General features: G+C 45.4%; 1 protein-coding gene across 14 annotated transcripts in view; it reads right to left on the reverse strand.

Annotated features, from left to right (window-relative positions):
* The window catches only part of PLXNB1 (plexin B1), a 172,903-nt gene that overhangs the window by 110,624 nt on the left and 46,911 nt on the right, over positions 1-15,368 (reverse strand). For 2 of the 14 annotated variants that reach the window (XM_061618931.1, XM_061618929.1), the window contains exon 1: positions 10,896-11,057. The exons of the other annotated variants lie outside the window; for them this stretch is intronic. The gene's annotated coding sequence lies outside the window, so the exon portion shown is untranslated. Of the gene's footprint in view, positions 1-10,895; positions 11,058-15,368 lie in introns of those variants that run through there. 14 annotated transcript variants of the gene reach the window in all.

Below are 15,368 nucleotides of genomic sequence, written 5' to 3' on the forward strand. Positions count from 1 at the left end.
CACGAGCTAGAGGGAGCCCCAGCTGACAAAGCGTCAAGGCGAGTTAAGCAGCAGAGCGAGTTCGGCAGCAGAGCGAGGAGGCCAGGGCCCCCTACTCTGCCCGTCTGTTCCCTGACCTCAACTAAACCGCAGTCTCCAACCCATTGACGTAATAAACCTTAAACAAAACTATGCAGGTAAGAAGCCAGCAGGGGTGTGGGGGCTTTCCAGTGTTTTGTACCGCCTGCAGCATGTACGACTATCTGCCTGTTGGACAGAAGTCGTGGGTGTGCTCTCGGCGCAATGAGCTCCTGGCTCTCTGGGAACGACTTCATTTCCTTGAGGCCAAGGTGGCGGACCTGGAAAAGCTGAGAGAGGCAGAGAGGTGTGTGGAGGAGGCCTTCAGGGACGTTATAGCTGTGTCCCACTCCAACGATGATAGCTCTCCTGCTATCATGGAGAATGATGGTCTCGGGGAAGGAGAGCATCCAGCTGAGGAAGAGGGAAACGATCCCTTAGAAGGGACCCATTCCTTGGGGGATGAGCAACTATCCTCTCGTGCCGAGGATATATCTCCAGGGGGTGGAGGGATCCTTGTAGTGGGTGATTCAATCATTAGGAACATAGACAGTGGGGTGTGTGATGGGCGTGTAGACCGCAAGGTGTTTTGCCTGCCTGGTGCGAAGGTTGCGGATATCGCCCGTCGTTTAGATAGTTTGGTAGACAGTGCTGGGAAGGAGTCAGTGGTCATGGTGCACGTTGGCACCAACGACATGGGGAAATGCAGCCGTGAGGTCCTGGAAGCAAAATTTAGGTTGCTAGGTAGGATGCTGAAAGCCAGGACCTCCAAGGTGGCTTTCTCTGAAATGCTACCGGTTCCACGTGCAGGACCAGCCAGACAGGCCCAGCTTCGCAGTCTCAATGCGTGGATGAGACGATGGTGTCGGGTGGAAGGGTTTGGATTTGTTAGGCACTGGGGAACATTTTGGGACAAGCCGGGCCTGTACAAAAGGGACGGGCTCCACTTGAACCAGAATGGAACCAGACTGCTGGCACTTAAAATTAAAAAGGTAGCAGAGCAGCTTTTAAACTGACTGAGGGGGGAAACCCAACAGGAGCTGAGAAAGGTCCGGTTCGGAATAAACCTCCCCCCTGGGATAAAAACCAAAGAAATGATGAAATGTTAAAAGGGGTAGGCCTAGAAGTAGGCATTGTGAGAGCAGGGGCACAGGATATAAATTCAGAAGAGCAAAATTACCACAGGCCTAACCACAAGTACCAAAGACACTTGAAGAGAGACACTGCTTACAAGTGCCTGTATGCTAATGCTAGGAGCCTCCGAACCAAGATGGGAGAACTGGAGTGCTTGGTCTTAGAGGAGAGCATTGATATAGTGAACATAACGGAGACCTGGTGGAATGGAGAAAACCAGTGGGATACGGTTATCCCTGGATATAAACTATATCGGAAGGACAGGGAAGGACGTATTGGTGGCGGAGTCGCTCTATACGTGAAAGAAGGCATTGAATCCAGCAAGCTGGAAACCCCCAAAGAGGCAGACTCCTCCACAGAATCGTTGTGGGTGGTGATACCGTGCCCCAGGAGGGACTTAATACTGGGAACGATCTATCGTCCCCCTGATCAAAATGCTCAGGGAGACCTTGAGATGAGATATGAAATTGAGGAAGCATCCAAACTAGGAAATGTGGTAGTAATGGGTGACTTCAACTACCCGGACATAGACTGGCTGCATATGTGTTCCAGTCATGACAAAGAAGCAACATTTCTAGATATTCTAAATGACTATTCCCTAGACCAGTTGGTCATGGAACCGACCAGAGGGACGGCAACCCTGGACTTAATCCCCAGTGGGGACCGGGACCTGGTGCAAGGTGTAAGTGTTGTTGAACCGATTGGGAGCAGTGACCACAGTGCTATTAAATTAAACATACATGTAACTGGCCAATTGCCAAGAAAATCCAACACGGTCACATTTGACTTCAAAAGAGGAAACTTCACAAAAATGAGGGGATTGGTAAAAAGAAAGCTGAAAAACAAAGTCCAGAGGGTCACATCACTCGAAAATGCTTGGAAGTTGTTTAAAAACACTATATTAGAAGCTCAACTGGAGTGCATACCGCAGATCAGAAAAGGTACCACCAGGGCCAAGAAGATGCCAGCATGGTTAACGAGCAAAGTCAAGGAAGCTCTTAGAGGCAAAAAGTCTTCCTTCAGAAAATGGAAGTCTTGTCCGAATGAAGAAAATAAAAAAGAACACAAACTCTGGCAAAAGAAATGCAAGAAGACAATAAGGGATGCTAAAAAAGAATTTGAGGAGCACATTGCTAAGAACATAAAAACCAACAACAAAAAATTCTATAAATACATTCAAAGCAGGAGACCATCTAGGGAGACAATTGGACCCTTGGATGATAAGGGAGTCAAAGGTGTACTAAAGAACGATAAGGAGATTGCAGAGAAGCTAAATGAATTCTTTGCATCTGTCTTCACAGTGGAAGATATAGGGCAGATCCCTGAACCTGAACTAACATTTGCAGGAAGGGATTCTGAGGAACTGAGACAAATAGTGGTAACGAGAGAGGAAGTTCTAAGCTTAATGGACAATATAAAAACTGACAAATCACCGGGCCCGGATGGCATCCACCCGAGAGTTCTCAAAGAACTCAAAGGTGAAATTGCTGATCTGCTAACTAAAATATGTAACTTGTCCCTCGTGTCCTCCTCCGTGCCTGACGACTGGAAAGTGGCAAATGTAACGCCAATCTTCAAAAAGGGATCCAGAGGGGATCCCAGAAATTACAGGCCAGTTAGCTTAACTTCTGTCCCTGGAAAACTGGTAGAAAGTATGATTAAAGCTAGATTAACTAAGCACATAGAAGAACAAGCCTTGCTGAAGCAGAGCCAGCATGGCTTCTGCAAGGGAAAGTCCTGTCTCAGTAACCTATTAGAATTCTTTGAGAGTGTCAACAAGCATATAGATAGAGGTGATCCAGTGGACATAGTGTACTTAGACTTTCAAAAAGCGTTTGACAAGGTACCTCACCAAAGGCTTCTGAGGAAGCTTAGCAGTCATGGAATAAGAGGAGAGGTCCTCTTGTGGATAAGGAATTGGTTAAGAAGCAGAAAGCAGAGAGTAGGAATCAACGGACAGTTCTCCCAATGGAGGGCTGTAGAAAGTGGAGTCCCTCAAGGATCGGTATTGGGACCTGTACTTTTCAACTTGTTCATTAATGACCTAGAATTAGGAGTGAGCAGTGAAGTGGCCAAGTTTGCTGATGACACTAAATTGTTCAGGGTTGTTAAAACAAAAAGGGATTGCGAAGAGCTCCAAAAAGACCTCTCCAAACTGAGTGAATGGGCGGAAAAATGGCAAATGCAATTCAATATAAACAAGTGTAAAATTATGCATATTGGAGCAAAAAATCTTAATTTCACATATATGCTCATGGGGTCTGAACTGGCGGTGACCGACCAGGAGAGAGACCTCGGGGTTGTAGTGGACAGCACGATGAAAATGTCGACCCAGTGTGCGGCAGCTGTGAAAAAGGCAAATTCCATGCTAGCGATAATTAGGAAAGGTATTGAAAATAAAACAGTCGATATCATAATGCCGTTGTATAAATCTATGGTGCGGCCGCATTTGGAATACTGTGTACAGTTCTGGTTGCCTCATCTCAAAAAGGATATTATAGAGTTGGAAAAGGTTCAGAAGAGGGCAACCAGAATGATCAAGGGGATGGAGCGACTCCCTTACGAGGAAAGGTTGCAGCATTTGGGGCTTTTTAGTTTAGAGAAAAGGCGGGTCAGAGGAGACATGATAGAAGTGTATAAAATTATGCATGGCATTGAGAAAGTGGATAGAGAAAAGTTCTTCTCCCTCTCTCATAATACTAGAACTCGTGGACATTCAAAGAAGCTGAATGTTGGAAGATTCAGGACAGACAAAAGGAAGTACTTCTTTACTCAGCGCATAGTTAAACTATGGAATTTGCTCCCACAAGATGCAGTAATGGCCACCAACTTGGATGGCTTTAAAAGAAGATTAGACAAATTCATGGAGGACAGGGCTATCACTGGATACTAGCCGTGATGGCTGTGCTCTGCCACCCTAGTCAGAGGCAGCATGCTTCTGAAAACCAGTTGCTGGAAGCCTCAGGAGGGGAGAGTGTTCTTGCACTCGGGTCCTGCTTGCGGGCTTCCCCCAGGCACCTGGTTGGCCACTGTGAGAACAGGATGCTGGACTAGATGGGCCACTGGCCTGATCCAGCAGGCTCTTCTTATGTTCTTATGCTTCATTGCTTACAAGAAGCATCAGGATCAACTTACCATAAAGCAGATTAAAAGTGAGTATCAGGAAATGCTGTAAAAATTCAGGGGAAATAACGAGAAGGCATTTTGATTGCATTCTCCAAACACCCCCTCCCCAGGTTACTAAGAACACAATGACAAGCATAAAGGTTTTTAAAAAGCTAAGCCTAGGGATCTGGGTGCCTTAAACCATTGGTCTTTAACTGGTGGGTTGGGACCCAATACCAGGTTGTGGTCTGATCTAAGATGGGTCGCAACAGCAGCACTCTTATCACCTATGATTCCCAGCAACAGAGCATACTGCCTCCGATATACTCCTTCATGTGCTTTAAAATCCTGTGCTGATACAGCACAAACGATTTTCAATTGTCCATAAGTATAGATTGCCTATCAGGCTGCTTTCACTAAGAAAGAACAAAGGATGCTGCCTTATACCAAGTCAGCCTGTCGGTCCATCTAGCTCAGTAGAGTTTGCACTGAGTTGAACAGCATGTGTTTTAACTTGCCTATCGGTTTTTATGGGTTTTAATTTGGTATGGTTTAAATTTGTATACTTGTTTTTAATGTTTTTAATTGTTGAAAACCGCCCAGAGAGCTTTGGCTATGAGGCGGTATATATATATTCACCTACTTTTCAGCTACTTTTACAAGCGCTAGGACAGGCAGGACATATTACATCAAACAGAACATCACCTGCAGGTCCTGCAATATAATCTATGTCATTGAATGCAAAAGACCAGGATGTCATATCCAATACGTAGGAAAAACCACAACTGACCTACGCACACACTTCAGAAACCACAAATCGGCAATCTTAACAAAAAAAGTGGAGCAACCAGTTGCAAAACATGTCAACATTGAGGGTCACAGCCTGTTGGACTTTTCCATAACAGCAATAGAGATGACAACAGATCCAGCAGCATTGACCAAAAGGGAGAACTTTTGGATTTACTCTCTGGACACATTGGCACCACATGGCCTGAACCTAGAGGACAGTACCACCACTACTTAGCTTCTGCAAATGAAGCCCCTCTGAGCATTCCATCCTCAAAGCTCTATAACTGCCACCTTGGTAACAGCATTTGTATGTTGGCAGCTGATGAAGGTGGAAGCTGAAACGTTTTGTTAATATAATAAAAACCTCTGTTTTGTTAATCACGATTTTATATATATATATATATATACAGTATACACACACACACACACACACACACACATTCCACCTCAGGCCCGCTAGACAATTTTCTAGTAGGGTCAGGAAGCAGAATCCCACTACCCTGCACGGCTTTAGCCAATCCTATGAGGAGCAGAAATATGGAAATTAAGGGGGTATATCTGTACATAATACATCAGCCAGCTACCCCGTGGGTAGAGAGAGAGGGAGGGAGGCAAAAGCACCAGGTGCCTGCTCCTGCTGGGCTGATTTTGTTTTTGAGGGTGTTGCTTTAATGTATCTATTGCATTCTATTAAGGTTGCAAGTTGCTCTGTGAAAAGTGGATAAGCGGACTATAACCAGTGCTGTAGTCCAACAGATTCCGGGTTGCACACTGCACAAAAGTTGGGGCAGATTTTGGGGCACATAGTGACAGGATGTCCCATTTGTATGAGCAGAATGCCATTCACGCAGCACTGGATGCAACCCTATACATCTACTAAATAAATAAATTGCATCATTTGAACAGAGAATCCAGCTTTTCTTGGCACACAATATTTATTATTTTTAAACACATTGAGTTGCACATCCCCGGCTGTAACCGTCCTTTCTTTTCCCCACTGTGTTTCTGAAAAATAGGGTATACGTGCATCATTCCTTCCTCCCTATCCAACTTCTGCAATGGCAAAAAGCGCTACTTGCTCTGGACTGCTGCTCTATAACTTCCTACTACAGCTCTGATTCCATCATCATAATCCTTAGCAGAAGGGGGAAGGATAATCTACATACTCATCTGCAGATTTGTTTGGAATTGGCTAAAATATAGTAGTACAACCACAACAGGTCAGGCCTGTGCCTCCCTCTCCTGCCCACTCATCAGGACTCACTGTTTAGAAAGACACAGATCAGGATTCAGCAGTTTCTCCTTGAAGCATTCTCAATTCTCCTCTATCAGGAAGATGTTGCTGTTTTTTGTTTTTTTAATATCTCTTCCCCGAGGAAATCTCCCACTCCTCACTGCTAAAATACCACTCCTAGGTCAAACATATTTAATCTGGAGTACAGCAAAAGGTGATGCAGGATTAATTGCCTCTGCCAGAGAAACCAGCATCTCCTGTTAGAGAGCACGTGAGCTGTGAAGAAGACCCCTTGAGTGATTAGTTTAATTTTGAAAATGAAATGAGTGTTGATTGGAATGGGACCACTCTCCTCTGCTGTGGGTATGTCTTTGAGCTCCTCCAAAGACAAAAATAAGATAGAGAGATCACACATTTTTTAATTCTCCACCCACCCCCCAGTGAAAAATTCTAATCTTATATCTGCACTCAAGAGATTTCAATCCTCATGTATCATCCACCTCAATAACAAATCCTGCTCCCTCTTGGATATGTGTAGCAATGGAGGATAATACCTTCCACATTCCAAACCTGATTTCATATGATTAGCAGGGCTGGCGCCAGACATAAATGGGCCCTTGGGCACCAGCCTGCCCTGGGCCCGCGGTGCCCGCCCGCACACCACACCTACCTCTCCCGTCGCCTCAACGTGAATGCCATGCACATTGTGCATGCACGCCTGCCATCAACCAAGATGGCGGCTGATGCTTCCCAAGGGCTGATGCCCCCGCTAAGCTACAAACGCCTGCCATCAACCAAGATGGTGGCAGGGGTGTCAGCCCCTTAGGAAAGTCTCCGCTGCCATCTTCATTGATGGCAAGTATGTGTGCACAGAGTGCAGCGCATTCACTACAACAGGAAAAGTAGGTTGGGCATGCAAACAGGCAGGGCCGGTGTTTGCAAATGTGGGGCCCGACTGGGAACCTGCGGGGCTCCTGCGCTCCCATTCCGCAATCTGCGGCAGGATTCCTGCCATGGATAGCAGGGCAGGAGCTTCAGAGCCGCCTGCCATTCCCCCGCTTCACCTATCTTTCTCTCTGTTTTTTGTGGCTGTGCACACTGCTCATTCAAGTGTGCCATCAATCACGATGGTGGCCGAGGTTTCCCTAAGGGGCTGAAGCCTCTGCTGCCATCTTGGTTGATGACAGCAATGCACGTGTGTAGCACGCATGCGTGCCATCAACCAAGACGGCGGCAGAGGCTTCAGTCCCTTAGGGAAACCTCAGCCACTATCTTGATTGATGGCAAACCTGCACGTGCAGTGCGTGCCACCGAAAAAACAGCACAGAGAAAGGTAAGTAAAGCGGGGGAATGGCAGGTGGCTTGGGATCTCCTGCCCTGCGATCCACTGTACCAATCCTGCCACGAATCGCAGAAGGGGAGTGCCGGGGCCCGGGTTAGGCTGGTGTCCAAGGGCCCCGACATGCCTGGAGCCGGCCCCGGCCCCCACTAAGCCTTTAAGGTGCAACTCCCCCATGAGCACAGGGCCCCCACTAAGCGCGGGGCCCGATTGGGCCCAATCGGTCCACTCGGTATTTTGCCGGGCCTACAGATAGGAGTTGCGGGCCCGTGTGGTTTGCAAGGGGGGCTGTAGTCCACCAACATCTAGGAACTTAAAGTTGAAGAACCTAAGTGAGTCTGCCATCCTCAGGTGCAGTGGTGAACTGTTGATGGCATTGACATAAGAATAAACTGCTAGCCCTGTCAACACCTGGATGCAGATAGGGGAAAGGGTGAGTGAGAATCCTTCTCCCCGATATGCTAGCACTTCATGGGTATAGGCTTTTTTTATACAAGGAAGCATTCAATCCTGCTGTCCCCTTTCCCTTCATTCTGAAGTGGTTCATTTCTCCTCTGACATTTTCTTCTTGTGTGGATCAGCTCTAAGGGAGAGTGGTAAGGGCAGAAGCATGCTAATCGAAAGCAGTTGTTCACATGAACATTGATTAAATTGAGGGATAACATGTGCGTGTGTGCGTGTGCGAGACAGAGAGAGAGAGAGAGAGAGAATGAATGAGGGGGAGAACACAGGAAGCTGTCTTATACCCAGACAATCGTCTACACAGACTGGCAGCAACTCTCCAGGGTTGCAGAAAGGGGACATTCCCAGCCCTACTTTGAGTTGATGGGAATTAAACCTGGGATGTTCTGCATGCAAAGCAGTTTTTCTACCACTAAGCTTATTTGTGAAAAATGTATGTGCATGTGGACAGCCACATATGGGCCAGGGCCATTGTTTGAAAGCACTTGACACAGAAACCTTGCTGAAACTAAGCAAATCTGGGTCAGTGCTGGGACAGGACCAACTGAGAACCTCAAGCACATCACCTTGAACTCCTTGGAAGGAAGGAAGGGAGGAAGCTTGCCTACCAGTAAAGATCAGCATCAGATGAATTCTTCTCAGACCTACCCTTACATGAGAGTTGTCAAATAGAAACTCAAGACAAAGCCTTTTCAGTGGTGGCACCACTGTTTGTGAAGATCCAGCAAGCTCGTTTTAGTCTTCAGGCAGCTGCTGAAGACTTTTTTTATTTCAACTTTTAGTATTGGTTTTTAGTTTTCCAGCTTATATTTTTGGCTTTTAATTAGGCTGTTGGCTTTTTAAGCTACTGGCTTTTATTGGTTTATGATTATTTTGTACTTGGTATTTTTTGCACATCTTGTTTTTATTGTATATATTCATAATTAAGCTGCTTAGTGTTTTTAATTAAATAACAAAATGACAGTGACTGAGGGTGAACAGTGGGAGGGACTGGAGAGGCATTGCTCTGCATACCCCCAACTGTTTGATGTGCCCCAGCTGCTGCTTGTTCTGGCCTCCCAATGCCCAAATGTATAACCATCTATTTAAATGCTAGATTTCACCCACTTTGAAAATAATTCTTGAGATGAGTAACTATTTCCCATTTATAATCTTGAAGAGCTATTAATAGCCAGCAAATACAGAGCTTCCTGCCAGTTTGGTGCCTGCCATTATATCTCTGAGAGATGTCAGGGCAGCACATACCTTTTAATGCTCAATGGAACAAATATTTATTATAACCGCTAAATATAGAAAAGGCAGAAGAAAGCAATAGAGGCGCGGCACTTAGATGCTCCAGTTTGCTTTTAACTAAGAGATATTAAAAGAATTGCAGGGGAAATCGTAGGGGTTTCTTTTTATTATTATGCTGAAAAACAAAGATACATTTTGGATTTTTGTACATTGTTTGTCAAATATTCACAGGGGTTTCTTAGCCATCTTAATAACCAGTCCTGATCATATACAATGAAAATTACCACAGGGGGCAAAGCATTTGCTGTGTCAATACTTGCTCTGCTAGGCACATGTACATGTTTTTACAGGAATGTGGAATTGCTGTCTTGGTTTCACAGAGAGAAATAGATGGCTGCCTCAATCCAGTGATGTGCTGTGGGTGCAGGAGCTGTGATACCCCAAGGCACTCCATCCCGCACCCACATGAAGAAAGCCTAAATGCTTCAGTCAGGTACATGATTAAATTACTAATTATCAGTTATTTATCATTCATTATGATTGTTATTACTTGACAGTAAGAGCTGTTTGACAACGGAACCAAATTACCTAGAGGGAGTCGTTAGCTCACCCTTACTGGAGATCTTTCAAGCAGCGGCTGGACAGCCATCTGTTGGAAATGGACTAGCCCTAGATTTCCTGCATTGAAGGTGGAGTGTCTAGAAGGCAGACAACAGGGGTGGGAAACCTCAGGCCCAGGGGCCAAATGCCAGCCTCTGCACCTGGCCCTCTTGACTCTCTTGAAGCAGTACCTCCTCACCAGGTCACACCCCTCACTGGCCCTGCTCAACCCCCTCCTCCAGTTCCTTTGCCTTCTTAGAAGATGTCCTTAAAGATGTCCCCTCAAATTCTAAGATTATTATACAGAGTACCTTACAGCTGGTCAACAACCTTGTGAATCAGATTTGTTATTTTGCACATTAGGGAACAGGCTGAGGTGACTTCCCGAAGAGCACACAGTCTCCTAGGGCCGTGCCCAATATGCTTGTGACAGGATAAGATTGACTCTTTCAGTAAGGTCCTGGTTGGGAACCAACTTTCTCAGTGGCTGCTTTGAGTGGGCAGTGGGCTCTGCAACAACTGGTTTCCCTGGGTGACACTTTGATGAGAGGATGGAAAGTGGTGACCAGAATCTCTCCAACATCTTTCATTAATATGGGCCATCATCCTATGGCCGTAGGGAAAACATTCTCCACACCCTCTTCCCTGGCAACTGAAGAGGGAGGGCTGCTGATATTCCTTAGAGGAATATTTGGACTTGAAGTCTCCATTTGCTGATCCCTAGCATGGGGTGGGTGGGTGTTGAGCTGCTAGCTAGTTAGATATGAAAACTGAGGAGCTGACACAACTCTCTAAGGCTCCACTGCAGATGTTGTGGTTTATTTATATTACACTTTTCGGCCCAAAGGCCCCCAAAGTGCTAAACAGATTATGAATATAAGAGAAAAAGACAATAAATATAACCAATCAAAACATAAAATAGCAAAATCACCAAATACCCACCAGTCTCACTGGCTATACACCTGCAAGCTGCATTCATGCTTTCACCAGACACAGCTCCACAGTATTCCAAGTTAGCCAACTAACTAAAAACTAAATTTCTCTCTCCTACATACACATACACACACAACCACCCTACTCCTCTTCCTCCAATCTTTCACCTTGGAGTAAGCCCACCACAAAGAATTACCATTGGAGAGTGCCTTCTCTCCCAGACAACCGCACCCTCCCTATAAATAGGCTTCCTCCCTGGAAATCATGTTCAGCTGTGGCAAAGCTATTGCTCTTTGTGGGTGGGGCTTGCTGGCTAAACCTTTCAGCTTCTCTAACAGGTAGCTGTTCTCCAGGGGCACCAGAAAAGTGTTGGGGATGCTAAAGATGGTATCCACCTCCCAGCTAGTAAAAGCCTTGCTACTGCTACCTGCCTCCTAGATTCTGATTTACTGCACCACCATAAACACACCTGTGAAACCATTTACTGCGGTGTGCTGAATTAGGGGCTGTCATCACCAGATTTAGATCTCCAGGATTGTTCTCCAGCTCAGTGTCCCTGCATTCAGTGGCTTGAGGCAGAAGGCCTGCTCAATAAAGATATTTGTCCTTTCAATTGTTCTGGGTGGCAGCAGACTCTGATTGACTGGGGGCTCCAGTCAAGGGCAGGGAGCGTAGCTCAGTGGTAGAGCACATGTTTTGCATGCCAAAGTTTCCCCAGTTCAATCCCCAGCATCTCCAATTAAATAGTCCTCCGCCTCTGATCCTGGTGATCTGCTGCCAGTCAGGGTAGACAATACAATGTACGTACATGGACAAGGCATAAGGCAACTGGTACAAGGCATTTTCCTATGAAGAAAGAGGTTTCTTGATATCCCAGCTCTATTCAGTTTCTCCATTCACCCAGGTGCTGCACTCAAACTGCCACCTGTTTGGCCACTCCTGAAATACACGGTGGTCCCATATACTCCATGCTTTGGAAGAACACTGAAACTAAAGAAAACTCAGCAGGATTGCAGTTCATAGTGCAGCAGCTTGTATGTGAATCAAATCAGCTGCTTCTGGGATGTGTGTGTAATTTAACCATTGTTTAAACAGCTTTCAAAACAGACAAAGCCTTAAATTATTTCTCCACTCTCACCCCAGGCCACTAAACACACAGCCAAGATTTTATAAGATACTTTCAAAAAAGGAAAACAACCAAGCCCCTCAGTGGCTAAACACAGAAAAGAGTATTTTTGCATGAACAGTGCAAGTCACAAGCCAGTTATGCTCAAAGCCCAAACTACACAAACAGTAGGCCAAATGGTAAAACTGTTCCTGGACTGCACTATCAGATGGTGGTGGTGGTGGGGATCAAATGACAGAGTGGGGCCCTATATTTAAAAAATGAAACACCCAGCACATTTTTAAAAAAAACATAGAATCATAAAGTTGGGACCTGGGTGTTTTGTTTTTTAAATATAGGGTCAATTCTGCCATGTGATGTTAGGATGGATTTTAATGTAGTCTTCCTCACAACACGTTTATTTATTTATATATCTATTAAATTTATATCCTGCCCTTCCACCTAGAAGCAGCCCAGGGCAGCAAACAAAAACACTAAAAACACTCTAAAATCTTAAAAGCTAAAGACTTTAAAACATATTAAAAACAAAACATCTTTAAAAACATCTTTTAGAAAAAAGCTTTAAAAACATCTAAAAAAGTAATTCCAACCCCAACACAGACTGGGATAAGGTGTCTACTTGAAAGGCTTGTTGAACGAGGAAGGTCTTCAGCAGGCACTGAAAAGACAACAGAGACAGTGCCTGTCTAATATTTAAGGGGAGGAAATTCCAAAGGGTAGGTGCCACGACACTAAACGTCTGCTTCCTATGTGGTGTGGAACAGATCTCCTGATAAGACGGTATCTGCAGGAGGTCTTCACCTGCAGAACATAGTGATCAGCTGGGCATATAACAGGTAAGACTATCTTTCAGGTATCCCGGTCCCAAGCTGCATAGGGATTTGTACACAAATGTTAAGTGTTCTATGTATATTCAGTTATGTCTACAGTCTGAAACAGAGCTGTCCTGGAAGAGTTTTCCTGTATAATCTCCTGCTCGTGATTAGGAGGCCTTGATTTACTGTATTCTAAATTCTATTAAACCTTTGAGAAGGAAGCACGCTGGTCCCCTGGCCAATGGCAGAGGCCACAACAGGCAGTGGAAGGCTGTGCCCCTTGCCTTCCAGGAAGAATCTCATTACAAGGTCGGAGACCAGCCTGGACCCATCCACCAGCCAGAGAAGCAGCAACTACAGGAAGCTTGCATACCCTTCTCTACCCCACAAAAACACTCAGTTCCATTTTCCAGTTGCACTGGGACCACAGACCTGAAGTACACTGGGACTACAGAGATGAAGCTGTGTGTACAGAGCACACTTGGACTATTGGCTGATGGATGATGCCAAACGGCTGCCGGGTTGTCTGTGTGAGTATGGTGCGTGTGTGTATTATTACAACCTGTTATAAACTGCCATGAGAATCACTTAATTGATCAGCAGATCACTCTCCAAACTAAAACAATACATTTGCTTTGTTGTTTGTTGTTATGTACCTTCAAGTCAATTACAACTTATGGCGACCCTATGAGTCAGTGACCTCCAAAAGCATCTGTCATGAACCACCCTGCTCAGATCTTGTAAGTTCAGGTCGGTGGCTTCCTTTATGGAATCAATCCATCTCTTGTTTGCTCTTCCTCTTTTTCTACTCCCTGCTGTTTTTCCCAGCATTATTCTCTTTTCTAGTGAATCATGTCTTCTCATTATGTGTCCAAGGTATGATAACCTCAGTTTCATCATTTTAGCTTCTAGTGACAGTTCTGGTTTAATGTGTTCTGACACCCAATTATTGGTCTTCTTCGCGGTCCATGGTATGCACAAAGCTCTCCTCCAACACCACATTTCAAATGAGTTGATTTTTCTCTTATCCGCTTTTTTCACTGTTCCACTTTCACATCCATACATAGAGATTGGGAATACCATGGTCTGAATGATCCTGACTTTGGTGTTCAGTGATACATCTTTGCATTTGAGGACCTTTTCTAGTTCTCCCACAGCTGCCCTCCCCAGTCCTAGCCTTCTTCTGATTTCTTGACTATTGTCTCCATTTTGGTTAATGACTGTGCTATTGATAATCCTTGACAAGTTCAATGTCCTCATCGTCAACTTCAAAGTTACATAAATCTCCTGTTGTCATTACTTTAGTCTTCTTGATGTTCAGCTGCAGTCCTGCTTTTGTGCTTTCCTCTTTAACTTTCATCAGCATTTGTTTCAAATCATTACTGGTTTCTGCTAGTAGTATGGTATCGTCTGCATATCTTAAATTATTATTATTTTGTTATTTATTACATTTGTACACCACCCCATAGCCGAAGCTCTCTGGGCGGTTTACAGCAATTAAAAACATTAAAAACAAATATACAAATATAAAAACACATAAAAATTTTTTAAAAACACATGTTAATATGCCTGGGAGAAGAGGAAAGTCTTGACCTGGCGCCGAAAAGATAACAGTGTTGGCGCCAGGCGCACCTCTTCATGCAGATCATTCCATAATTTGGGGACCACCACTGAGAAGGCCCTCTCCCTTATTGCCAGACTCCCAGCTTCCCTCTGAGTAGGCACCCGGAGGAGGGCCTTAGATGTTCAGCATAGTGTACAGGTGGGTTTGTGTCAGGAGAGGAGCTCCATCAGGTATTGTGGTCCCAAGACGCTTAAGGCTTTATAGGTAAAAACCAGCACTTTGAATAGAGCTCAGAAACTTACAGGCAGCTAATGCAAGTGGGCCAGAATCGGTTTTATATGTTTGGACCGTCTGGTCCCTGTTACCAATCTGGCCGCTGCATTTTGCGCAAGCTGCAGTTTCCAAACCGTCTTCAAAGGCAGCCCCACGTAGAGCACATTGCAGTAATCTAATTTGGAGGTTACCAGAGCATGGACAACTGAAGCCACGTTATCCCTGTCCAGATAGGGTTATAGCTGGGCCACCAACCAAAGTTGGTAGAAAGCACTCTGTGCCACTGAGGCTACCTGAGCCTCAAGTGACAGAGAAGGTTCTAGGAGAACCCCCAAGCTATGAACCTGCTCCTTCAGGGGGAGTGCAACCCCATCCAGGACAGGTTGGACATCCACCATCCGGTCAGAAGAACCACCCACTAGCAGTATCTCAGTCTTGTCTGGATTGAGCCTCAGTTTATTAACTCTCATCCAGTCCATTGTCGCAGCCAGGCACTGGTTCAGCACATTGACAGCCTCACGTGAAGCAGATGAAAAGGAGAAATAGAGCTGTGTGTCATCAGCATACTGATGGCAACGCACTCCAAAGCTCCGGATGACCGCACCCAACGGTTTCATGTAGATGTTGAACAGCATGGGGGACAGAACTGACCCCTGTGGAACCCCATACTGGAGAATCCAGGGTGCCGAGTAATGTTCCCCATG

Source organism: Rhineura floridana, chromosome 3 (genome assembly GCF_030035675.1).
Source record: "Rhineura floridana isolate rRhiFlo1 chromosome 3, rRhiFlo1.hap2, whole genome shotgun sequence".
NCBI lineage: Eukaryota > Metazoa > Chordata > Lepidosauria > Squamata > Rhineuridae > Rhineura > Rhineura floridana.